This window comes from Sapajus apella, unplaced genomic scaffold, assembly GCF_009761245.1.
Source record: "Sapajus apella isolate SASKATOON/1434 unplaced genomic scaffold, GSC_monkey_1.0 scaffold58, whole genome shotgun sequence".
Taxonomy (NCBI): Eukaryota; Metazoa; Chordata; class Mammalia; order Primates; family Cebidae; genus Sapajus; species Sapajus apella.
Window position 1 is genome coordinate 4,420,090 of NW_022436998.1, and position 26,311 is coordinate 4,446,400.

Consider the following 26,311-nt stretch of genomic DNA (forward strand, 5'->3'; position numbering starts at 1 on the left):
CAACTTTCCTCACCATGGTTACACAGGCTGTGTTTCATAACTTTCCAGAATCACAGATGATTCAAAATGACCTTGGTAATAATTTAGACCAAATCTCATGTTTTATACACAGGGAAACTAAAGCTTAGAGGGGTGGGGCAGATCGTCTGATACCACAGAGCTTTAGTAACACATCATGACCAGAACTCAAGTCTCCTGTCTTCTAAGGAAAAATGTGAAATCACTTACTGCTGCGGTCTGAATGTTTGCATTACCCCAAAATTCGTATGTTGAAATCTTAACCCCAAAGGTGATAAGATTAAGCGGTGAGGCCTTTGGAAGGTGACTGGATCATGAGAGCATGATTGAGGTTAGTGCCCTTACAAAAGAGATGTCAGAGAGTCAGCCATTCCCTTCCACCATGTGAGGACACGGAGCAGGTGCCACCTGGAAACCAGGAAGTGGGTCGTCACCAGAGACCAATCTGCTCATGCCCTGACGTTGGGTTTCTCAGCCTTAAGAACAGTGAGAAATAAATTTCTATTGCACATGGATCACGCAGTTTGTGGTGTTTTGTTGTAGCAGCCCAAACAGACTAAGATATTAACCTCAGGAAAAAAGGTACACTTTAATTTCTCTCTGGCTTTTATTTATTTGTAAACTACTTGAAATTGTTTCTGCAGTTAAAATCTCCTTATGTTTCCAGGTGATTGAGGAAAACCTTTCAAAACTACATTTTTATACTCATAACTTCAATGCAACTTGAAAATACAGATGTGTTCAACATGAAAATATTAATGTGCACAGAAGCCATGGTGGCTCCGGCCAGTTGTCCTGGTGCTTGAGGAGATGAGGCTATGTGTTTAAGGCCAGCCTGGGCAACATAAAAACCTCTCATTAATTAAAAAAAATGTAAAAAAGAAAATATTAATGTGCTCAATACTGGCTCAGTTACTTCTTAGGATTTTAACTGTTTCCTACTAGGCAAGAAGGCCTATGTGAAAAAGAACTGATAAACCACATGCACTGTGCAGGCCTCTATGAAGTATGTTATCCTAGATATTTAATATTTATGTATATTCTTTGGTCTTAACTTTCTTCCATTATCATCTAGATATGAATGTATACATGGAAACATCTTATTAATTTGGATATTTGGTAAGGGCATATCACGATAGAAATTAAAGCAGTATAATTTTTAAGTCATATTTAGTAGAATTCATCTTGAAACTACAAACAACAAGTATAGATACTCAATCCTTTACAGGGAAATCTTATATTCATTTATCCAGCATTTATGAGTGTCTACTATGTGCCAGGCACCATGTTATAAACCAGGATTTCAAAACATCACATCCCTGCCTTTGCTGAGTGCACTGTCTATTGGAGACAGGTACAAACAGATACCTGTCATGGCATGAATAAATTGGGACAGAATGGAGGGAGGTGACTAAGTATCATGAGGGTCAAGGGAGGATGTCTGGAAAAAGAAGAACATTATCAATCAGGGTCATAAAAGAAGATTTTGCTAGGCAAAGAAGAGGAGGAGTGTGTTTCAGATGGAGGCCATAGCCATTGTGCAAAAGCAGAGATGGGAAGTGGAATGTCTTAGGCCCTGGAAGAATATAAGATTCCACCTTCTCCACACTTGTATTCCTGCAGCCACAGGCTAGCTAATCTCACTTTAAATCCATAATCACCTAACTCAGTAGACCTTAAACACTGCCCAGCAATCACACTTCATTTCCCTAGTGCTATCTACTCTCCCTTTCTCCCCGACCACTCTTGCATGGCTCTTTACCTTTCTCTTCAAGCCTCCAATATTTCTTTCCTGATCCTCAATCTCAGCTAAGGAAAGACAAAGCTGCTATCTAGGGAAATGACAAATGATAAGGGTTGAAAAAAGGCTGGGTAGGTCAGCAGGCTCCAAATGACACTCTGTAGATTTGGACTTTGCTCTCACACAAGGAGGAGCCAAAGATCTACCTCCACAAGAGAAGACTCTGGCAGAAGGATCCTAAGGGACACAAGTGGAGGTAGGGATGGTCAGTGAAGAAATTAATGTGAATGAGAATCCAAATGAAGGCAGTGGCCTTGAAGTAGACAAGGCAGTGTTAAGGAAATAAAATCAAAGTCTATTTTATAATGAAATAGTGGGTATGTAAGGGAGAAGATTCCAATTTCTCAGCAGCAAAATTATATTTAATTTTATTCACTGGTTTTAAAGTTTATTGTTACTAAGAAGTTACAATTAATATAATTTTAATGTATATAAAATGGTATTTTCTTCTTCTAGGGGTTTCCTTGTAATAATAAAACAATTAACATTTGAAATTAATTAAAGGCCTATGATTTTAGAGCCAATAGAATCGTCCCTCTGCCGTTAGCATTGGAAGATCCTAGGAATAACAACAATTCTTTCATCAAGATGTTAAGTAATTCAGTTTTTAGGACAAGTAACTGTATAGAAAATACTCTAATTTTTTCTAAATAATTGGGAAAGCAAAAATAAATACTAGAATTCTGGCTACACAGAAAATTTTCAGGTATACATGTTTATAAGTAAACATATATACAGATAGTAAGAAGTAAATATATAGACTTCTCTGAAGAAAACATGAAGCATTGAAGTTGTGTATATAACATACTTTCCCTATGATCTCTTACTGAAAGAATGTAGAAAACAGAAGGACCCTGTGAATCAAGAGATACCCACTTTGCATTCATTTATCACTTCAAACTTCCTTCCTATATCAAGTGACATCTGGGGTTTTTTTAATGAAAAGACAATTTTTTTTTTCTTCTTAGGTATGCTTCTCTGATAGTCACCTCCACCTCACCTCTGGGAATCTAGTAGTGAAGAGGAATCCCTTCTCTATGGACTGTATCCACAAAGCAGGTGCGCTCACATCATAAAGGCTCTATAAGATGCTTTCCAGATCCCTACAAAATCTGTACATGAAGATCTTTATCTACCACAGCAAAAGTGTGCAGAGCTTGTAACAGTGGTTCCCAAACCAATCTGCACATTACTGTCAAATCTTATGTATCTATCTCATATATCTATATATCATGCAGAGGCCCCATCCTGGACCAATTAAGTCAGAATCACTACAGATAAGTCCTGGATATCAGGAGTTTTTAAAAGTCCCCAGATAATTCTAATACGAAACCAGGGTTGAGAACCACTAGCCAGAACCTTTTCTGTGTGGTCGGCAGATCAGTAGCATCTCCTGGGAAACTTAGAAATGCAGAATCTTAGCCCCCACCTGAGACTGACTAAACCGGAATCTGCAATGTAATGCCATTCCCAGTACTTCTGTACACATTCAAGTGTGAGAATCACTGGCCTAGTGATTCTCACTGGTCTTGCATCAAGTGGGCAAATTCTAAATAACATTGATGAAATGAAGCAATCCATCACCTTAAAGATCAGACTTTGGCCCAACAGTATAAATGTATGTAAATGTAAAGCAGTCCCTCAGAAACCAGCTGGAACAGCTCCCTATACATGGAAAGAATGTTAGGGGCAAGTCCCACCAATGTATGGAGTAGGGCACTGGCTTGATGTAAAACAATTACTAGTACATCCCTAGTTGAATCTAGGGAGGCAGGGAATGGAACTGGTGGAAGGTACAAAAGAAACTTTGTAACTTGACATTTTAAACATTTTAGTTCATTAGGTTATTTATATAGGAAGTTTTTCCCTGAGGTCTAAAATATTTATTTTATCTACACAATAAACATATCTTCTTTTAGGTATACAAAATTTCTTTTGTTGAAAGTTCAATGCAACAAGGTTTCTAACCTTGTGAAATCATGCAGTTCTTATATTCCTTCATCTCTTGCTTGCTGATCACCTTTCTAAGAATTCTCACCATGGACAACTAGTGAGCTATGAAAACTGCTGGTGACTCCAGTTGCAACCTGGCAATGCTGTTACTGGTGAACGCCTGGTAGACCATGGCTGTGAGGGTCAGGGCAAAATCCAGGTTAGATCAAATAACTTGAGGGCAACCTGAGGGTACAGCTGGGTTAGCCCAAGAGGTAATGTTAAAGGCAAAGAAATAAAATGTTTTTAAGTTAAAATTTACTTGAACTTGAGCTATAAAATTACTCCACAGGAAATTCAAGATAAGGTCATCAATTTAACTACTGTCTGCAAAACATAAAGAAACAAACATTGAAGGGGGAAGTGGCCAAGACGGCTGACTAGAAGCAGCTAGGATGCGTGGCTCTCAAAGACAGGAATGAAAGGGGCAAGTAAATACGGCACCTTCAAGTAAAACATCCAGGTAGCTGCATTGGGATTAATCAAGGAAACAACCTGATCCACAGAGAACGGAGAAAAGCAAGGCAAAATGATCACCCTGGGAGCCACATGGAGTGAAGGGAATCTCCCCTGCCCAGGGAAGCAGTGAATTAATGTATGGGCCCAGGAAATCACGCTTGCCCCACCAACTTTGCAACCCCTGGGTCAGGAGAACCCCTCATGAAACTACTCCAGTGGTTGGCCTTCAGTCCAACACGCAGAGCTATGCGGAGTGTCAGCAGAGCAGCCACTCAGGCACACACGGAAACCCAGTAGCTTTACATACTCCAGCTCCGGGCTTCCTGGCAAAAGTAACTACAACTCTGGCAAAGAGGGAGGTTAGACCTCCATACATACCCCTAGGAAAGAGGCAAAATCCAGGGGGCTAAGCAGTGACAGTCAACAGGCCCCACTTCCATGGCACCTCACAGGATGACACAATGGCTTGGAATTCCAGCCGGGCACGGACAACAGTGTTGCATGGAACTGACACACAGTTCCTGGGGGGAGGAGTGGCTGACATTGTTGCTGCTCCAGACTGTGGGCTTTGGAGACTTCAAACCCACTGAGGGTAGAAGGGATTCCTCAGCACAGCACAGCTGTTCTACCAAAACATGGCCATACTGCTTCTTAAGTGCACTCCCGATCCATTCTTCCTCACAGGGAAAACCTTCCAATTCAGGCTTCCAGACACTCCCACTGGTGTTCTCTGGCTGAGAGAGACTTGAAAATTTCCTGGAATAGAGCTCCCAGAGAGAGGGGCAGGCTACCACCTTTGCTGTCTGTGTGACTTCGCCCTTTCAGCCTCCACACTTGGAGAGCCCAAGCCAACTTGGGGCAGAGGTAGTACCCCAGCACAGTACAGCAAAAATGTGGCCAAACTTCTTCTGTAAGTGAGTCCCTTATCCTGTTCCTCCTGACTGGGTGACACCACCCAACTGGGGTCTCCAGCTACCTCCCACTGCTTCATTCAGGCTGGCAACAGGTCTATACCGCCCTGGGATGGGACTCCCACAGGAAGGGGTACACTGCCATCTTTGTTGCTTTGTAGCCTTCACTGGTGATACCTCCAGGTACTGAAAAATCCAAGGCCACTAGGGACTGAAGCAGACCCCTAGCAAACCACAGCGGTAGTATAGAAAAGTAGCCAGATTTGAAAAAGAAAAAAAAAAAAAAAATCAAAAGGACAGCAACCTCAAATATTGAAAGTAGATAAGCCCACAAAGATGAGAAAAAATGAACACAAGAACACTGAAAACTCAAAAAGTCAGAGTGCCCTCTTTCCTCCATATGATCGTATCATCTCTCCAGCAAGGGTTCAGTTGGGCTGAGGCCATGATGGCTGAAATGACGTAAGTAGAATTCAGAATATGGATAAAACCAAACTTTCTGAGCTAAAGGATTACATTATAACCAATGCAAAGAAGCTAAAAATCATGCTAAAACGCAGGAGCTGACAGACAAAACAGCCAGGACAAAGGACTGTAACCAACCTGATAGAGACAAAAAACAAACTATAAGAATTTCATAATGCAATCACAAGTATTCATCTCAGAATAGACCAAGTAGAGGAATCTGACCTTAAAGACTGTCTGTCTGAAATAAGACAGGTGGAGAAGATAGAGAAAAAAGAATAAAAAGGAATTAATAAAACCTCAGAGAAATAATGGGATTACATAAAGAGACTGAATCTACCACTGACTGGTATACCTGAAAGTGATGGGGATAATGGAACCAATTTGGAAAACATATTTTAGGATATCATCCATGAGAATGTTTCCAACCTAGCTAGACAGACCAACCTTCAAATTCAGGAAATGCAAAGAACTCCAGCAAGATACTCCATGAGAAGAGCATTCTCAAGACAGGTAATAATCAGATTCTCCAAGGTTGAAATGAAAGAAAAAATGTTAAAGGCAGCAAGAGAGAAAGACCAGGTCAGTTTCAAAGGGAAGACAATCAGACTAATAACAGACCTCTCAGCAGAAACCCTATAAGCCAGAAGAAACTGGGGGTCAATATTCAACATTCTTAAAGAAAAGAAATTCCAACCCAAAATTTCATATCCAGCCAATTAAGCTTCATAAGCAAGGAGAAATAAGATCCTTGCAGACAAGCGAATGCTGAGGGAATTCATTACCACTGGTCCTGCCTTACAAGATTCCTGAAGGACACAGTAAACACAGAAATGAAAGACTAATACCAGCCACTACAAAAACAAACTGAAGTACACAGAGCACTGATACTATAAAGCAACCACATAAACATGTTTGCAAAGTAATCAGCTAACATCATGATGATACGATCAGAACTACACATATCAATACTAACCTTAAATATAAATGGGCTAAATGCCTCAATGAAATGACACAGAGTGGCAAGCTGGAAAAAGAGTCAAAAGAGACCTATCTCACATGCAAACACACACATAGACTCAAAATAAAAGGATGAAGGGAAATCTACCAACAAAGCGGAAAACAGAAAAAACGCAAAGGTTGCAATCCTAGTTTCTGCCCAAACAGACTTTAAACCAACAAAGATCAAAAAAGACAAAGGGCATTACATAATGATAAAGGGTTCGATTCAACAAGATCTAACTATCCTAAATATATATGCACCCAACATAGGAGCACCCAGATTCATAAAGCAAGTTTTTAGAGACCTTCAAAGAAACTTAAGACTCCCATACAATAATAGTGGGAGACTTAACACCCCATAGACAGATCATTGAGAAAGAAAATTAACAAAGATATTCAAGACCTGAACTCGGCACCGGATCAAATGTATACTCAGCACTGGATCATAGAATATACATTCTTCTCATTGTCACAAAGCATGTACTCTTGAAATTGTTCACATAATCGGAAGTAAAACACTTTTCAGCAAATGCAAAAGAACTGAAATATTAAGAAACAGTCTCTTGGACCACAGCACAATCAAATTAGAACTCAAGACTAAGAAATTCACTCAAAACCATACAATTTCATGGAAAATGAATAACCTGCTCCTGAATGACTTTGGGGTAAATAATGAAATAAAGGCAGAAATCGAGAAGTTATTTGAAACTAATGACAGCAAAGATACAATGTACCAGTCTCCAGGACGCTGCTAAGGCAGCGTTAAGAGAGAAATTTATAGCACTAAATGCCCACATCAAAAAGTTAGAAAGATCTCAAGTTAACAACTTAACATTACAACTAAAAGAACTGGAGAACCACGAGCAAACGAATCCCAAAGCTAGCAGAAGACAAGAAATAACAAAAATCAAAGCTGAACTGAAGGAGATAAGGGACATAAAAACTGAAAAGATAAATGAATTCAGAAGCCTGCTTTTGAAAAAAATAATAAAATAGACAACTAGCTAGACTAACAAAGAAGAAAAGAGAAGATTCAAACAAACACAACCAGAAATGATAAAGGGGACATTACCACTGACCTCACAGAAATACAAACAACCATCAGAGAATATTATAAACACCTATATACTCATAAACTAGAAAATCTAGAAGAAATGAATAAATTGCTGGACACATGCACCTTCCGAAGACGGAACTAGGAAGAAACAGAATCCCTGAACAGACCAATAACGAGTTCTGAAATTGTACAAAGAAGAGCTGCTACCATTCCTACTGAAACTATTCCAAAAAACTGAAAAGGAGGGACTCCTCCCTAATTGATTCTATGAGGCCAGCATTACCTTGCTACCAAAACCCAGCAGAAATACAACAGAAAAGGAAAACCTCAGACTAATATCCTTGATGAACACTTATGCAAAAATCCTCAAAACCAAATCCAGCAGCACATCAAAAAGCTTTTCTACCATGATCAAGTGGGCTTCATCCCCAAGATGCAAGGTTGGTTCCACATACACAAAGCAATAAGTGTGATTCATCACATACACAGAACTAAACACAAACTAAAGACAAAAACCACAATTATCTCAATAGATGCAGAAAAGGCTTTCAATAAAATTCAACATCCATTAATGCTTAAAACTCTCAATAAACTAGGTAGGTAGTGAAGGAACATGCCTCAAAATAATAAGAGCCACATATGACAAACCCATAGCCAACATCATACTGAATGAGCAAAAGATGGAAGCATTCCCCTCGAAAACTGGTACAAGACAAAGATGCCCTGTCTCACTACTCCTATTCAACATAGTATTCAAAGTTCTGGCCAGGGAAATTAGACAGGAAAAAGAAATAAAGTGCATTCAAATAGGAAAAGAGGAAGTCAAACTATCCTTGTTTTCAGATGACAGGGTCTTATATCTAGAAAACCCCATTGTTTCAGTCCCAACATTTCTCAAGCTGACAAACAACTTCAGCAAATCTCAGAATACAAAATCAATGTGCAATCATTAGCCTAAAGTCAAATTCCTATACACCAACAAGGGTCAAGCCAAGAGCCAAATCACAAATGAACTCCCATGCACAATTGCCACAAAAATAATAAAATACCTAAAAATACAGCTAACTAGGGAGGTAAAAGATCTCTACAAGGAGAACTACAAACCACTTCTCAAAGAAATCAGAGATGACACAAACTGAAAACCATTCCATGCTCACGGATAGGAAGAATGAGTATCATGAAAATGGCCACACTGCCCCAAACAATTTATAGATTCAGTGCTATTCCCATTAAGCTATCATTGACATTCTTCACAGAACTAGAAGAAATTATTTTAAAATTCATATGGAACCAAAAAGAGCCTGAATAGCCAAGGCAATCCTAAGCAAAAAGAACAAAGTTGGAGGCATCACACTACCCAACCTTAAACAATTCTACAGGTCTATAGTAACCCAAACAGCATGGTACTGGTATAAGAACAGACATATAGACCAATGGAGCATAATAGAAAACCCAGAAATAAGGACACACACCTACAACTATCAAATCTTTGACAAAAATAAGCAATGGGGAAAGGATTCCCTATTCAATAAATAGTGCTGTGATAACTGGCTAACCATATGCAGAAGACTGAAACTGGACCTCTTCCTTATACCATATACAAAAATTAACTCAAGATGGATTAAAGACTTAAATGTAAACCCAAAAAAAAAAACTATAAAAACCTTGGAAGACAACCCTTCATTCAGGGCACATGCATGGGCAAAGATTTCATAATGAAGACACCAAAAGTAATAGCAACAAAGCAAAAGTTGACAATTGGGATCTAATTAGTTTCTGTACAGCAAAAGAAACTGCCAGCAGAGTAAACAGCAACCTACGAGTGGGAGAAAATTTTTGCTAACTATGCATCTGACAAAGGTCTAATATCCAGCAACTATAAGGAACTTAAACAAATTTACAAGAAAAGAAACAAGCTGCTCCATTAAAAGGTGGGCAAAACACATGAACAGACAAATTTCAATAGGAGATATACACGCCACCAATAATCTAATGACAAAAAGCTCAACATCACTGATCATTAGAGAAATGTAAATCAAAATCACAATGATACACCATCTCACACCAGTCAGAAAAGGGTTTTCCTAAAAAGTTAAAAAAAAAAAAAGAAAAAGAAAAAATAGATGCTGGTGAGGTTGTGGAGAAAAAAGAACATTATACAGTGTTGACAGGGGTGTGAATTAGTTCAGCCATTGTGGAAAACAGTGTGGTGATTCCTCAAAGACCTAAAGATAGAAACACCATTCAACCCTGCCCAAAGGAATATAAATAGTTCTACAAAAAAGACACATGCATGTATATGTTTATTGCAGCACTATTCATAATAGCAAAGACATGGAATCAAACTAAATGCCTACCAATGATAGACTAGATTAAAAAAAAAAGTGGTACCTATACACCATGGAATACTATGCAGCCATAAAAAAGAACAAGATCATGTCCTTTGCAGGGACGTGGTTGGAGCTGGAGGACAAACTAGCTGTGTTAGCAAACTAACACAGGAACAGAATACCAAATGCTACCTGTTCTCACTTGTAAGTGGGAGCTAAATGATGAGAACATATGGACACACAGAGGGAAACAACACACATTGGGGCATTTTGGATGGCGGAGAGTAGAAGGAGAGAGAGGATCAGGAAAAACAACTAATGGGTACTAGGTTTAATTCCAGGATGATGAAATAATCTCTACAACAAATCCCTATGACTAAAGTTTACCAATGTAAGAGACCTACACTTGTACCCCTAAAGTTAAAATAAATTTTTAAAAGATTTTTTTTTTTTTAAAAAAAGGAAACAAATATTGGCTGCCTGACAACCATTCTCATTATTCATGGGTAATCTAACTCACCTCTCCCATGTCTCTCCCTTGCTTTCCTCCTATTCTTCTGACTTAAAAGAGACTACACTAGTTCAGATCTGAGGATAGTGAGGACCTGACTTGAAACAGAAGTACTGAGAGAGGACAAGATGGGAAGAATACAAAAGATGTTTAGGAAGCAGAAGCAAAGATGCTTAAACTACCTGGGCTAGAGGATTTAGCCCTAGCTCCTTATCAGAAGTAGCTAGCAAGCTTTTAAATATCACTAATTCCCTAGGGCTCACCCAAAGCCAAAAAAAGTCAGAATCTTGAGATGGGAGAGTCATCTGAATTTTCTTTTTTTTTCTTTTTTTTAGACAAAGTCTTGCTCTGTCATCCAGGTTGGAGTGCAGTGGCCTGATCTCAGCCCACTGCCCTTCCGCCTTCTGGGTTCAAGCAACTTCCTGCCTCAGCTTCCCAAGTAGCTAGAATTACAAGCACCTACCACCACGACCGGCTAATTTTTGTATTTTTAGTTGAGATGGGGCTGTACCACATTGGCCAGGCTGGTTTCAAACCATGATCCACCTGCCTCAGCCTCCCAAAGTGCTAGGATTACAGGCGTGAGCCACCGCACCCGGACTGAATTTTCTTAAAAGCTCCCCCAAAAGATGCTGAGATAGAGTGAGTGCTGAAATTGTGGGGGATGAATCTAACTTCCAAATAATAATGCTTCATGTATTAGATTGGGGTAAAAGTAATTGTGGTTTTGCCACTGAAAGGAATGGCTCTGGATACAAGTAAATCATTTTCTAAACTACTTATTACCACTATTTTTTTCTTACTATTTTTAATCAAAATAACCTGTGAAAATTATTCTTAAAGTGTACTACTAGGTTTAAAATGAGAAACAGCAGGCCAGTTACAGGGGCTCACACCTGTAATCCCAGCACTTTGGGAGGCTGAGGTGGGAGGATTGCCTGGCTCAGGAGTTTGAGACCAGCCTGGACAACATGGTGAAACCCTGTCTCTACAAAACTTTAAAAAATTAGCTGGGTGTGGTGGATTGCACCCGTGGTTCCAGCTACTTGGGAAGCTAACGTGGGGGGATTGCTTGAGCCTGGGAAGTCAAGGCTGCTGTGAGCTGTAATCACACCACTGCACTCCAGCCTAGGCAACAGAGCAAGACTTTGTCTCAAAAAAAAAAAAAAAAAAAAAAGAAAAAGGATAAAGAAAGAGAAACAGCAATACCCTGCCTCACCTCTCCACTCACTCACAAAGGCAAGCTACTTAAAATTTTTTTAGCTATTTCTTTTGATTTTTTTTTTTTTTTTTGAGACAGAGTTTCACTCTTGTTACCCAGGCTGGAGTGCAATGGCGCGATCTCGGCTCACCGCAACCTCCGCCTCCTGGGTTCAGGCAATTCTCCTGCCTCAGCCTCCTGAGTAGCTGGGATTACAGGCACGCGCCACCATGCCCAGCTGATTTTTTGTAGTTTTAGTAGAGACGGGGTTTCACCATGTTGACCAGGATGGTCTCGATCTCTTGACCTCGTGATCCACCCACCTCGGCCTCCCAAAGTGCTGGGATTACAGGTGTGAGCCACCGCGCCCGGCTTCTTTTGATATTTAATTGCATCTTCCTAAATAATGTTATACTGCTGTCTTGATTTATTAATTTTAGACACTTATTGATATAATTATGGCTGTCCCATTGTACTCTAGCTTATTCTTTTCCATCTCATAATACTGTATAGTTATGTCAGTGTTTTTTTCCCAGCCTACCTTGCAGTCAGGTATGGCCAGGGTCAACAGTTTGTCTGTATCTCTTGGTACAGCTGTACCAATTGTTATTAAAATACTTCCAGACTAGCTGGTAAAAATAGTTGCCACTGAAGCTTTTCCATTTACCAGCTTTTAAAAATCAGTAATACAACCCAAATGCTAGTTCCTGGGGAACCAGGACACCTTTCTGAAGAATATGTTACACTTGGCCAAATGTATCAGATCATCTATCAGTTTTGCATTTGTGTTTGTTGAGTGATCCTTCCTCCTATTCTGATCAGGACTGGCTTCTCAGTAGGCTGCTATACTGTCATCTGAAGTTTCTCTTCACTGTCATCCCAGAATTTTCTTTTTTTTTTCTCCTGTGTTTGACTACCTGTTTTCGGAATTCCATATATTATTCTTTCTTGGTTTATCCCACATTTTAATAAAACATACCACCCATTAGCTTACTGTGAAATGATGCATAGAGAATAAATTTTTGAGATCTTTCATGCCCTCCACGTCTTTATTCTATCTCCCACTTAATAGTTTTTGTCTTTGAAATTCTAGATCGAAAATAATTTCCCTCAGAACTCTGAAGGAATTAACTCATAGTCCTTAGATTCCAATGTTATTAAGAAATCTAGTGCCATTAGACCTCCTAATCTTTTTGTATGTGACCTCTTTTACTTTCTTTTTTTTTTTTTTTTTTGAGACATGGTCTCCCTCTGTCATCCAGGTTGGAATACAGTGGTGTGACCTCGGCTTACTGCAACCTTTGCCTCCCGGTCTTTGGCGATCCTTCCACCTCAGCTCCAAAACAGCTGAGACTACAGGTGTGTATCACCACGCCCAGCTAATTTTTTTGGATTTTTTGTAGAGACGGGATTTTCATGTTGTCCACATGGTCCTGAACTCCTGGACTCAGGTGATCCACTGTTTCAGGCTTCCAAAGTGCTAGGATCACAGGCGTGATCCAGCACACCTAGCTATGGCCTGTTTTTCTGCAGGAAGTTAAGATATCCTCATTTCCCTTTGTATTTTCAAATTTTACAATTATTTGTTTTGTATACTGCATATCTTTTGTGGTCCCTTTTTCATTTATTCTTCTGGCTAATCTATAAATGTATGTCCTCCCATTCTGGGAATTTTTTTGCATTACTTCTTTGGTAATTTTTTCTGTTACTTTTCCTTGTAATCGCTTTCTGGAACTCTTAGTATGGTGGTGTACCTGCTAAACCAGTTCTCTAATTCTATTTCTCCTTACATATTTTCCGTCTTTTTGCTTTTAGTTTCTACTTTATAGTCCGGTCCACCCAATGAAACTTTTTGCCATTTAATTTTTAAAATCTAAGATTTATTATTCTCTGATTATTACTTTTTCACAGTCCCCATTTTTATTTTACAGAAACAGTATCTTCTCCTCTCTTTACGTATTAATTATAGATGTTATGGCTTTGATTATTTTCATTTTCTTCTCCTTGCATTTCTGATTTCTCTGTGATTTTTTTTGTTGTTGTTCATTTATTTTGGGTTTTGCCTTTTTTATTGAAGTCCTTCTTCAAATGTCTCATATTCATTTACATTTAAAAACAAAGCATCGCAAAGCTGACTGCAAGTTCCATGTTCACAGGGCGAGGGAAAGGAGGGAGGAGGGTTATAGGGTTGTTAAGTGATGGGCTCACTGTAGAAAGAATGTGTGGTCAGTAACTTTTTTCATTGTGGGACCTCAAATATCAGTTTCTGTAAGTCCTTCTAAGGCTTCTCATTTTACCAGTCCTGACTGGATAATTACCTGACTATCCTAGGATTGGACTTGGGGAAGAGTATGGAGTCTCACTGTTTAGTGAGCAGAATTTCATTAAATTCCCTTCTCAGGTGATCATTTTACCTTTCTCCTCTGTTTTGTCTGGCATTCCTAAATCCAGAATCTCTATTTTACATTAATTTCTCAGAAAACAAAATGCCCAGTCTCTGTCAAAGACTTCATCTTGATGTACAGCATAGGAGAAGTGAACTGAGGGTCTAGTTCCCTTACAGATTTTCCACCTATCCTTCATTTTCAGGCCTTTGTCCCACTCCAAAGCCTCTAATTCCAGAAACCTTCTGGAATTCTAGGACATACAGTGGCTATATCTTTCCAGTATCTCCTCTCAACTTAAGTTAAAGGCACTTAGATATAAACATCCTTCATTATACTAAGGCAGATGCCACAGGTCTATTTGCTTTTCATCTTCCAAAACTTTGCTGGTGCCTCCTCTCAACTGTTGCCTCTTATATTTACCATTACTGTAATGGTGTTGCAGGAGAGACTGACAGTAGACACATTGTTCCATCCACCAAATTCTAATCTGAAGTCTCATTAACTAAATCTCAAAACCACAGAGACTGCTATCAAAGATGAATCCTTATCAACTTCTTTTAACAGTCATAATTTTTCTGTCTTTTACAGACATGACAGATTAGATATTTTTCCAACTATTTTATTATTATCCTTTATTTTTTAATCATCAAAAAAATTCAAGAGAATCCTTCGAGATGCCACAAGACTTTTAATCTATTTTTAATCCATTAATTCATAAACTTAGTCTTAAAACATGATAGGATTTATTGCAGTAGATTATAATCAAACAAATAAAAATACAGATTTTTTTTTTGAGACAGAGTCTCATTCTGTCACCCACACTGGAGTAAGTTCTGATCTCAGCTTACTACAATCTCCACCTCCTGGGTTCAAGTGATTCTCCTGCCTCAGCCTCCCAAGTAGCTTAGATTACAGGCGTGCACCACCACACCTGGCTGATTTTTGTATTTTTAGTAGAGACGGACGGGGTTTTACTGTGTTGACCAGGCTAATCTCCAACTCCTGGTCTCAAGTGATCCACCCACCTCCACTTCCCAAAGTGATGGGATTATAGGCATGAGCCACCATGCCCAGACCAAAAATAGAGATTTTTTTTTTTTTAAATGCAATGAAGCTTTTTCACTGAATCCTTCTTGCCACTTCATATCTAGCCTATAGTGGCCTAAGTTGAAAGGTATTTACCTTGATAACTATCAAGCAATTTCCAAGAAGACCTTTGACAGCTGCCCAAAGTCATCAACAATACAGGAGTCTTAGCTGTTTTACTTCTAAAGACAGGCAAAGGAAGGAAGATAAGAACTTTTAAAAAATAATCAACCATGAGGACTTTTCTCACATACAAAGTGTCACAATTTTTTTTTACTTCCATCCAAAGTACCCAAATCTGAAGATGCTTAGCCTGAAAAATTTAATTTAATCTTTAAGACTGAAAACCTACCACTTGTCCTAAATACTAAGTTCACAGTTTTAGAAATAAGAAATAAATTACAAGAGTAACTACAGAATAAAACACTAATATTACACTTTTGATCTTGTTCCACTTGAAAAACGTGCGTATTTTGGACTTGCCAAAATGTATAATTGCCTCCTGCTACTACTCATGACTTCCGTGGGGGTGGGGAAAAACCATTTAGCAGAAGAATAAAAGATTCCCATGGGAGGAAAAATAAATTAAAGTTGTCTATTTCTTGAGCTGGGTGGTAGTTACATGGATATTCACTTTTTAAAATTCATTAAACTGTGTATTTACATTTCAAAAGTTTTCTGTATATGTGTTATACTTCACAATACAAAAACTTTTTTTAAAGTTAGAAATAAATTAAAAAGGCAGAAATTTCATTTGTCATGAAACACACTGCCTTAATCTCACTTGGTCAGGCACACTGTAACAGGAACAACGAGAGAAAAGTTGTCATGATTTACTTTAAGGGCCTAAACCAATGCCCCACCAAATTTCAATAGTCATTTTTGTTGTTTTATTCAAAACACTTTAAAAATTAAGTTCTTAAACATCACAGTATATGTTGCATCCCATGTGGTAATACTGATAACTTACATTTGCATAACATTATTTACTTGCAAAGAGTTTTTGCATCGAATACCTGGGAGATAGACCAGATATTATTTTTTTCTACACTACAGATGAGGAAACTTAGGCACTTACAGAATCAGGACTAATTCCAACTTCCACATGTTGAATTAAGGGTTCCTTTAACATTTTATGAGGAGAAAGATCTTTCTACTTTTAAAAGTTCTGAGTTCAAAAACAGGATCTCAAAGCTGGTAGTGTCTGTCATGGCATTTGTGAGTTTCCTGACATTCCCAGTGAGGAAGGAGAGATCCACTAAATATGGCCGTGAAAGCAATAAACTGAGGATCTATGAGCAAACGTTTCCCAGTCATTTAATTCACTTCTAATTGACATAAAAATGTGTCTGCCGCCAGAAAGGTTTAACTCAGATGCAAACATAAATGTTACCAGTACTCTACTCAGTAACCTAAGTTCAAGGGGAATCAACACCGTTTTGCTATTCAGGAAGTATTTAAAGGAGAGATATGACCCATCCATTCCTGGCTTCTCATCCTACATCATACTATTCCCCATACATGTGGAGTAATTTATTTGGTTGGTATATGACAGTCATGGGTCTACTCCTTGGTATGGTGAAAAAGTATTCTAAGATTTTGTTCAGCGGATACTTTAAATTACTTATTCTGCCCTAGAAGGTATTTGTTTTTCCTTCTGAAACAGTTTTGTTCTGTGGCCCAGGCTGGAGTGCCGTGCACAATCCCTGCTACTACAACCTCCACCTCCTGGGTTCAAACCATTCTTCTGCTTCACCCTCCGAGTAGCTGAGATTACAGGGCGTGCCACCACAACTGGCTAATTTCTGTATTTTTAGTAGGATTTCACCATGTTGGCAAGGCTGGTTTCAAATTCCTGACATCAAGTGATCCACCCACCTCCATTTCCCAAAGTGTTGAGGTTACAGGCGTGAGCCACTGCTCCTGGCCCCAGAGGGCAATATTATCTGAGATTCAGAGATCCCAGTTCTTTCGAGAGCCAGCTCCACCATGCATGTGTGTAATCCTGGTAAACTCACATATACCTAGACATGTTTAAAAGATTTTAAAGCTTCCTCATCTTTAAAATAAAGGAACAACTTCCTTATCTTTAAGGTATTTTCCAGCTCTATAGACTAACTGCTCAGAAAGGCATTAGGAGGTGTATTCTATAGTTTTAAAGACAAGACACTGACACTGACATAAAATCATTTTGATATTTTGGCCTCATAGCTCCCAAAGACCAATGATCTTCTACCTCAACTGGCCTGTGACACTCAACATCCCCACGCTCAGCCACACTTTGAATTTTTGTCATCACTCAGAACTGATCTCTCCACAATAACACTGAAAGTTCCTCATGCCCTTCACCACTACTGTCAGAACCTCCCTCCACATTCCTGTTTTCCCCTACCCTTCACTCTTGATGAATCAGCCAATGACATACTCTAATCTTGTATCCTCTGCTATTCTCCCAGCCCATCGACACTCTAGTGTCACTTGCCTTCCTACTCAATTAAGGGCCCATATGGAGTTGGCAGTTTCAGTGATACTCACACCATCTTTACTTCCAATTTTCTGAGCATTGCCGGAGAAAGTCATGAAATAGAGGAGTGATTCATCCTGTCACTAGGCTAAGGCCTTCTAGCAACTTACCAAGCCCTCATCACCTTTGGCTCCCCACCACGCAGACCCAAAGCTTTCTAAACCTTTTCAACTCTCTTCCACTGCAACTTTACGCCTCACTCCCCGCTTACTTTCAGCAAATCAATAAAAGAGAACCAACCCATTTCAAATGCAGCTACCTGTGAGCCATCGACTTTCCTCTTCAGAACTCAAAATTTCCTTTTGCCTTCATCTAACTTCTTTCTTCCTCCAAGCCACATCTGCATTTTGTATTCTTCAACGTTCTATGAATTTGGACAAATGTATAATACTGTGTATCCACTGTTATTATTATACAGAGCAGTTTTACTACCCTAAAAATCGTCTGTGCTCTGCTTGTTCATCCCTCCTCCATCCTAGCCCCTGGCAACCACTGAATTTTTTTACTGTCTCTACAGTTTTGCTTTCCCAGAACGTTGTGTAGTTGAAATTACACAGTATGAAGCCTTTTCAGATTGGCTTCTTTGCCTTAGGAACATGCATTTAAGCTTCCTCCATGTCTTTTCGTGGCTTGATACCACATTTGTTTTTAGCACTAATATTCCATTGTCTGGATGTACTACAGTTTATCTTGAATAATATCTTGGTTGCTTCCAAATTTTAGCAATTATGAAGAAAGCTACTATAAACATCAGTGTGCAGGTTTTTGTGTAGCCACAAGTTTTCAACCTTTGGGTAAATACCAAAGAACACAACTGCTGGATTGTGCAATAAGAATATGTTTCATTTTGTAAGAAACCCCCAAACCATCTTCCAAAGCAGTTGTACTGTTTGACATTCCCACCACTAATAAATGGGAGTTCCTGTTGCTCCACATCCTTGCCAGCATTTGCTGTTGTCAATGTTCTGAATTTTGGCTATTTCAATTGTATATAGTGATACATCATTGTTGTTTTGATTTACATTTTTCCTGGTAACATATGATGTGCAATGTCTTTTCATATGCTTATTTGCCATCTGTGTATCTTCTCTGGTGAGGTGTCTGTAAAGGTCTTTGACCCATTTTTTAAATGAGTTGTTTATTGTTTAGTTTAAAGAGTTCTTTGTATATTCTGGATAACAGACTTTTATTGGATATGCCTTTTGCAAATATTTTCTCCCAGTCTGTGGCTCATCTTCTTACTCTCTTGACAATGTCTTCTGCAGAGCAGAAATTTTTAAATTTTAATGAAGTCCAGCTTGTCAATTCTTTCATGGTTGTCCCTATGATGTCATATCTAAAAAGTCATCACCAAACCCAAGGTCATCCATACTTTCTCCTATGTTATGTTCTAGGAGTTTTATAGTTTTACTTTCAGGTCTGTGATCCATTTTGAATTAATTTTTGTGGCAAGGCTGAAGTCTGTGTCTAGATTAACTTTTTTCTTTTTTTGCATGTGGATGTCCAGTTGTTTCAGCCCCATGTGCTGAAAAGACTATCTTTTCTCTACTGTATTACCTTTGCTCCTTTGTCAAAGATCAGTTGACTATATTTCCGTGGGTCTATTTATGGGTTCTCTATTCTGTTCCATGATCTATTTTTTTAATTTTTTGCCAATACCACTGTCTCAATTACTACAAGTTTATAGTAAGCCTTGAAGCTAGGTAGTGTCAGGCCTCCAACTTTGTTCTTCTCCTTCAGCATTGTGCTATTATATGCAGAGGTCTTTTGCCTCTGCATATAAACTTGAGTCAGTTTGTCAATATCTACAAAATAACTTGCTGGGATTTTGACTGAGATTACATTAAATCTACGACTACAGTTGGGAAGCACTAACAATATTGAGTCTTCCACCCATGAACATGGAATATATCTCCATTTACTTAATTCTTCTTTGATTTCTTTTATCAAAATTTGATAGTTTTCCTCACATAGACTTTATACATATTTTGTTAGATATATATCTAAGTATCATATTTCACTTTGTTTGAGGTACTAATGTACTGTTTTTAATTTCAAATTCCACTTGTTAATTCCTAGTATATAGAAAAGCGACGAACGTTCATATACTAGCCTTGTGTCTTACAACCCTGCTATAATTGCTTATTAGTTCCAGGAGATTTTGTTGTTGTTGTTGAGTCTCTCAGTTTTCTACATAGACAATCATGTCATCTTCAAACAAAGGTTTACTTCTTCCTTTCCAATCAGTGTATCTTTTATTTCTTTATTTTTTGCCACATTTTCCCATAAGTAACTTCTTTATTCACATCATGATTAGGGCAATCAATTCAATTATTCAAAAACAGACTCTCTTCTAGATTAAAAGTGGACATTATTGTCTACTTTTATCCTGTATCCTGTGTCCAAATATTATACTGTAATTAAACTGGGCAAGCTGCATGTACGGTTACCCTAACCCTAACCTCTCCCACTTGAGGAGTCCCTAGTGTATTAACTGCCCTCCTACCCCCTCCCTTGATTCATTCCTTTCCTCTTCACTGGCAACCACACTACGCACAAATGTTCTCAAGCCTTCCTTATGGTTTTAAGAAAGTTTCATTGACACTTTTCTTGCCTCAAGTTATTGTCTTCCTTCCTACCCCCAGCCTCTGATTTTCTCAGCCCAATCACAATTTACACTTGCTCTCCCCATTTGCTTCCATCCTGGCACACTTCAGGTAACTAGCTGACTTTCATTATCCCCACTGCTCAACTGACTCTGCTCTTCCAAGGCTACATCATCTTTGATGATGGTCTCACTGACAAATCTAATGCCCTTTTCTTCCTCACCTTTCCTTGCCCTATGTTTTCCTCATCCTCCTGCTTCTTTCTGCTGAGCATCCTGTCTGCCTCCTCCTGTCTCCCTCAAGCCCATGAATACTAGCTTTCACAAGGCTCTATCCTAGCCTTTTATTCTTCTCACCACACTCTGAACTGTTCTCACAGGTTACCATTCCCCTCCAGAAGGATGCCCCAAATCTTTCTTTATTTTTAATGGCTCTCATCCATTGAGATGGTCCACAGGCACATACAAGTTAACACATCCAAATCCAAACCAATAATCACCTCCATTAATTAGACAAATATTTATTGGTTGCACACTGCTTGCAGGTGCTTTACTAGTGTCCCTTCCTATTTCAGTCCTTGCCAACACCAATTTAAGTGACTCAGCTTCTGTTTTTGATTTCTTCCTCAACTCCTATATCCAATTAGCCAGCAAGTTCTGTTTCATTTACCTCTGCAGTATCTTGCCCAACTCATCTGCCTCGACGCTGATTTAGGTTCTCATCACTTCTCTTCTGGAGAATATTTCAACAGCTACTTAACTGGACTACCTGTGGCTCCTGTGATGAAAATTACTCTTTCAAAGCATAGTCTTGATCACATCATTCCCCCATTAAAGTATTTCTGATTCTTGCCTTCTAAACCGTCTCCTTAGCCCAGCATTCAAGATGCTTCACAATATAGCCCTAATTTCCCCTCCCCATGCAGCATTCTCTCCCATTATACTGCCTCCAGGCTCCTCAACCTCCAGTTTAACCACATTCTTCTCCAAACCTGGATATTCTTACCTTCAAGTCTTAGCACAAACTGGTCTCTACACTTCTGCCACTTGAAGTCCTCTCAATTCTTTAAGGTCTTGCTCAAAATTCCCTAATTAAATCTTACCTTTTTTTTTCTGGCTAGAAATAGTCTTTTCCTCCTCTAAATTCACAAAGTATTTTCTTTATGCCTCTCTAACAGTTCTCCCATGTAAAACAGTCTTTAGTTATCTGTCTTATGCTCTCTATATGACTCTTAAGCCTCTTAAAGAAAGAGTATCTATGTCTAATTAACCACTATACTCCTTATATTGCTTTATATATAGTAAGCTGGATGACAGGTTGAAATACTCAAGTTAACTTCATATCCATTATATAGCATATAAAATAATGAATATATAGCATATAAAATAATGAAAATGTACTTATCATAAAAGTTAATTTAGACAAATTCTTAAGAAGGTCTAGAAACTAATCATTTTTATATTTCTTGTTGGATTAAGGATATGTGAATTACCTTAAACTAAAATTTCAGGAGAACTGTATATTTCTTTACTGGTTCCTGAAACCATAGAACTGGACAAGATCTTAGAGCTCATTAATTCTCCTCCCCTATCCTGACCACCAATTCTCCAGTTGAAAAAACTGAAACTTCTGAGACATTAAGCTGCCCCCATAGTTATACAAGTCTGTAGTCATAACTATAGCAGTTACCATTTATTAAGAGCCTCTTATACACCACACACTTTATATATATATATATATATATATATATATATATATATATGTACACACACACACACACACACACACATTATCTCAGTCTCACACAATCCTTCAAGGCAGATGGCATTATCATCACTTTAGAGATCACTTGTTGTGGAGAGCTCTGCTCTTGTTACGGGCAGTGCTGAGTTTTAGCCCCAAATCTGACTGGCTGTAACCTAGGCTTTTCTATTGGATGCTCTGACAGAAGCAAGACCTATCAGATGTCCTAACTGCTGTCTCCTACTGTTTCTCCAGTAAATAATTATGCCAAGTAAGCAAATATGCACACTTACAAGTTTTAAGCCTTTTTTAAAAAACATCTGGAGGCATAAAAATTAAACAGTAGTTTCATTATTATAAAAGTTCTAAGGTTAAATCTAAGGTTATTTAGTATCAACATCTGATTCTGTTGTCAGAAAACTTCTTCAATGTGGAAAGAAGATATGTTTTCCTGCTTTTTCACTTTCTAAATATATTTTCACTTAAAATCCATCTGCTTTCTTTGTTTTTTGTTTTGTTTTGTTTTGTTTTGTTTTCCTTTTTGAGATGGGGTCTTGCTTTGTTTCTGAGGCTGGAATGCAGTGGCGCAATCTCAGCTCACTACAACCTCTTCTGCCTCCTAGGTTCAAGTAATTCTCTACCTCAGCCTCCTGAGTAGCTGGGATTACAGGCGCCCACCACTATGCCCCGCTAATTTTTGTACTTTTAGTAGAGACAGGGTTTCACCATCTTGACCAGGCTGGTCTTGAACTCCTGAGCTCGTGATCCATCCACCTCGGCCTCCCAAATTGCTGGGATTATAGGCGTGAGCCACTGCATCTGGCCCAACTGCTTTCAATAAGCATTTGTTGAGCCCCTAGATGTCCCAGGCACATGGGAGGGTACAAAGGTGAATAAGACATGATTTTTCCCTCTGAGAGTTCACAAGCAAAAGGTAGAAAATCAACTAATGATAGAAACCACTCTTTTCTACCTATAGCAGCTCTGGCTAATTCAGGAACTTCCAACCATTGAAGCCTTCTCAACCACTTAAGCCCTTTATGGGAGTCAGAGTCTTGGTTCTGACTCTTGCCCTGTATTTTAGGAAGTCATCTCACTGTGCCTTAGTTTCCTTGGTAAAGAGACTGATTAAAAATGAATGAACTGTGCCAAGTAATTTCAAAGTCTCTTTTAGCGCTAAAATTCTACTGTCTCTGAGCTTACTCTTGAGATTATGCTTCTGCAAGTGATCACAGCTACCATTATGGAAATGGAACTGCTAGATGTCCATTCTTCTTCAGCACTAACTTCAGAAATAGTGAGTTCAGAAAATATTGCTACAAGACTAGGGCTGACTAACATGCCTCCAAAGTTTATAACATAAACTTTATCAAAGTTTATCCTTGATAAAAGGGATATTATTAAATGTGACATTCAAATCTTTCTTAGATTGTATCACTGACTTTGTATAGCTGTAATTCTTTGGAATCCATTTAAGGTGTTTAAAATATAATTTTAAATAACTCCTTTTATCTACTCTTTTATGGCATTACCGACATGAATAACAACAAATCAGAGTTAAGGCCTCTGCAGCATAAATCTTGTTTTCATTTGATTAATACTTCATATTGGATCACTTGAGCCTAGGAGGTTGAGGCTATGATTGAGCCATTGCACTCCAGCCTCTGTGACAGAGTGAGACCCTGTCTCAAAAAACCTTCACATTAAGTGGTATCTTACGGACCTTCCCAAACTGTAGCTAAACTTCATGTTGTTTTCCAGGCAGTGGGGGGGCGAAAATATAGAAATATTAGTATTCCAAATGAGTGGATACACATGACCGCAGGACTTGACTTTGCTGATTCCATTTCAAAATCCTGCACTTTTTTTTTCAACTAGCACCGAAAATATTTTGAATCATCCAAAAGTTACACAGTAACATACTTTCTCTTGACAGGGCTCCACATGTTTTATCTTTCTTTATACTAAGTGTCTTAGGATATGATGCTTTAACCCATCTTGTGCTGCAGGTTAACATCACAGAGGAGAAAATCAATCAAAACCAGGAGGAAAAAGAATCAGAACTGCACCAACTTGGTGACTTTCCCACAAAAAAAGTTAATTTGACAGTTAATTTCAACTGTCAAAAACAGTCCTACCAAGAAATCAGGAAAAGAGTTTATTCATTTATGAGTCAACAATTACTAAGTGTTTCATGAATGCCAGGCACTGTTCTAGGTGCTAGAGTTTTATTAGTGAACAATATAGCCCAAATCCCTGCCATAGTGGAGCTTACATTCTAGTAAGAAGAGATCAGACTTAAAAGAACGTAGAAACAAAGTAATATCAGATAAACGGTTAGCTGTGAAGAAAATGAAATAGTACTATCGGGTGGCTCCTGGGGGGAGGGGTCAGGAGATAATGAAGGAGATCAGGAGCGCCTCTCTGAGTAGATGCCACTTGAGGTAAGTCCTAAATGATAAGAAAGCTTTATTCAATCTTACTAATGTGGGGTGGGAATGAGTCAAGTTAGTCTTTGAGAATGATCACAGTGAGAAAAATTCTGTATTCATGAAAGGTAAACGAGGTTCCTTTTAGGATCTGGCTTTTTAAAAACCCTCAAAAAAGCTAGCCTTAAGGAGTCAATTTTTCTTTTAAGATCCATTTTTAAAATTTTTCAAATTACTTTAGAGCTACTTAGGTAGACGCAAGTACTAGGAGGATTCCTTCAGAGTGCGATATCTCCCTCACTTGACACCAAATACTGAATGAGACAGGACCCAGCCCTGCAGCAAGCCAGCGCTCCTCCACCGATAGATTAATGCAGCCAGGTGGAATTTTGTAATTCTTCCAAGAACGCGAAAAAAGCCTTGGGGAACGTGGGGACCCTGACCCCCCAAAGTTACTGTGGAAAGGAGAACCCCGTTGCCCTTTTGCACTGTTTCCCCCGCCCCTTCGGGTGTCCCTGATTCCCCCCTCAAAGTTATTGTGGAAGCCGGGTACTCCGCTGCCCTTTTGCACTAAGTCTCCCCCGCCCCTCTGGGCGTCATCACTGCAGAGGGGCCGCTCTCCCTGGGTCAGAGGCACACGGCGAGTACGCGCGCGTGTGTGTACCCCGCATGAATCATCGGGCCCGGTCCGTGGGGCGATGATTCATTCACTGCCCTGGAGCTCACCGCCACACGTTCCGGGCGTACTATGACGGCCGCACACGCAGCTTCCTTAATATTAAACAAATGTTTCAAAGTACAAACGCCTGGGGCCAGAAACCTGTGGACCCAGGCGAGGTGGCGGCGTTTCGGCCGCTGCCCAAGTGTTGGCGGGGCGGGGAGGCGAGAGACTGGCACGTCCGTCCGGGCCCCAGCCAACACCACGGCACGCGCGCGGGCGGCGCCCGCAGGGGGCGCGGAGGGCGTACAGGTGGGTCCCGCCGGGTCCTGCCTCCTGCCCCTCCCTGCCACTCGCGGAAGGCCACCGCGCCCTCCCCAACGCGCCTCTCGGTCGCCCCTTTCCTCTCCGTGACATCTTATATAATAACCTGAGCTAATCAAAACGGAAGCGACGCGCGCAGCCGGGAGCAGATGCTCGCGCCCCGAGCCCGCGGCCCCCGAACTAGGCGCCGGGGCGCGCTGTTGCCGGCGGGGGAAGGGCCAGAGCGCCGAGTCGGGTCGTCCCTCCTCGGCGGAGGCGCCACTGCTGCTGGTCCCCGTCAGGAAGCCGCGAGCGTCACAAACTGCGTCAGCTTCTTCAAACACATTTCATGGTCTCCGTACAGCCAGGGAGCCGCTGCTCCCGCGGCGGGGCCGCGGCCGGGGCTGGAAGGCGCTCCTCTGGGGAAGAGAAAGTTCCTCGGGGCCCTCCCTTTGCCCGCCCGGCGCCCGGCCCCGCCGCGCCTCCAGCCCCTCTTCGCGCGCCGCCCGCCCGGCCGCGCCGCCCACCGGCCCGCACCGAGGTCAGGTTAGGCAACTTGTGACCCCGAGGCGCCGGGCGGCCCCCTCCCGCCCTCCAGGCTCGCCCGGCTCCCGGGGCCTCCCCCCGGCCTCGCGGAAAACAGCCACGCCACAAACTTCCCTGGGCCGCGTCGGGCGGGGAAGCCTCCCCGGTCTCCGCGCATCGCCCTTACCTTGCTCTCGAGAGGCCACGATCCGGGCGGGCCGCGCGGGGCGCGTGGTGCGCGAGCGCGCGCGCGTGGGGCGGTAGGTGAGGGAGCCCGCGCCGGCGGGGGCGGGGCGGGGCAGC

General features: G+C 40.3%; 1 protein-coding gene across 3 annotated transcripts in view; it reads right to left on the reverse strand.

Moving 5' to 3' along the window:
- PCGF5 (polycomb group ring finger 5) overlaps nt 1-26,292 on the reverse strand; it is a 117,716-nt gene extending 91,424 nt beyond the window's left edge. For 2 of the 3 annotated variants that reach the window (XM_032245561.1, XM_032245557.1), the window contains exon 1: nt 26,196-26,292. The gene's annotated coding sequence lies outside the window, so the exon portion shown is untranslated. The remainder of the gene's footprint in view (nt 1-26,195) is intronic. The other variant, XM_032245560.1, reaches the window with a different exon arrangement.
- Between the last annotated feature and the right edge of the window lie 19 nt (nt 26,293-26,311).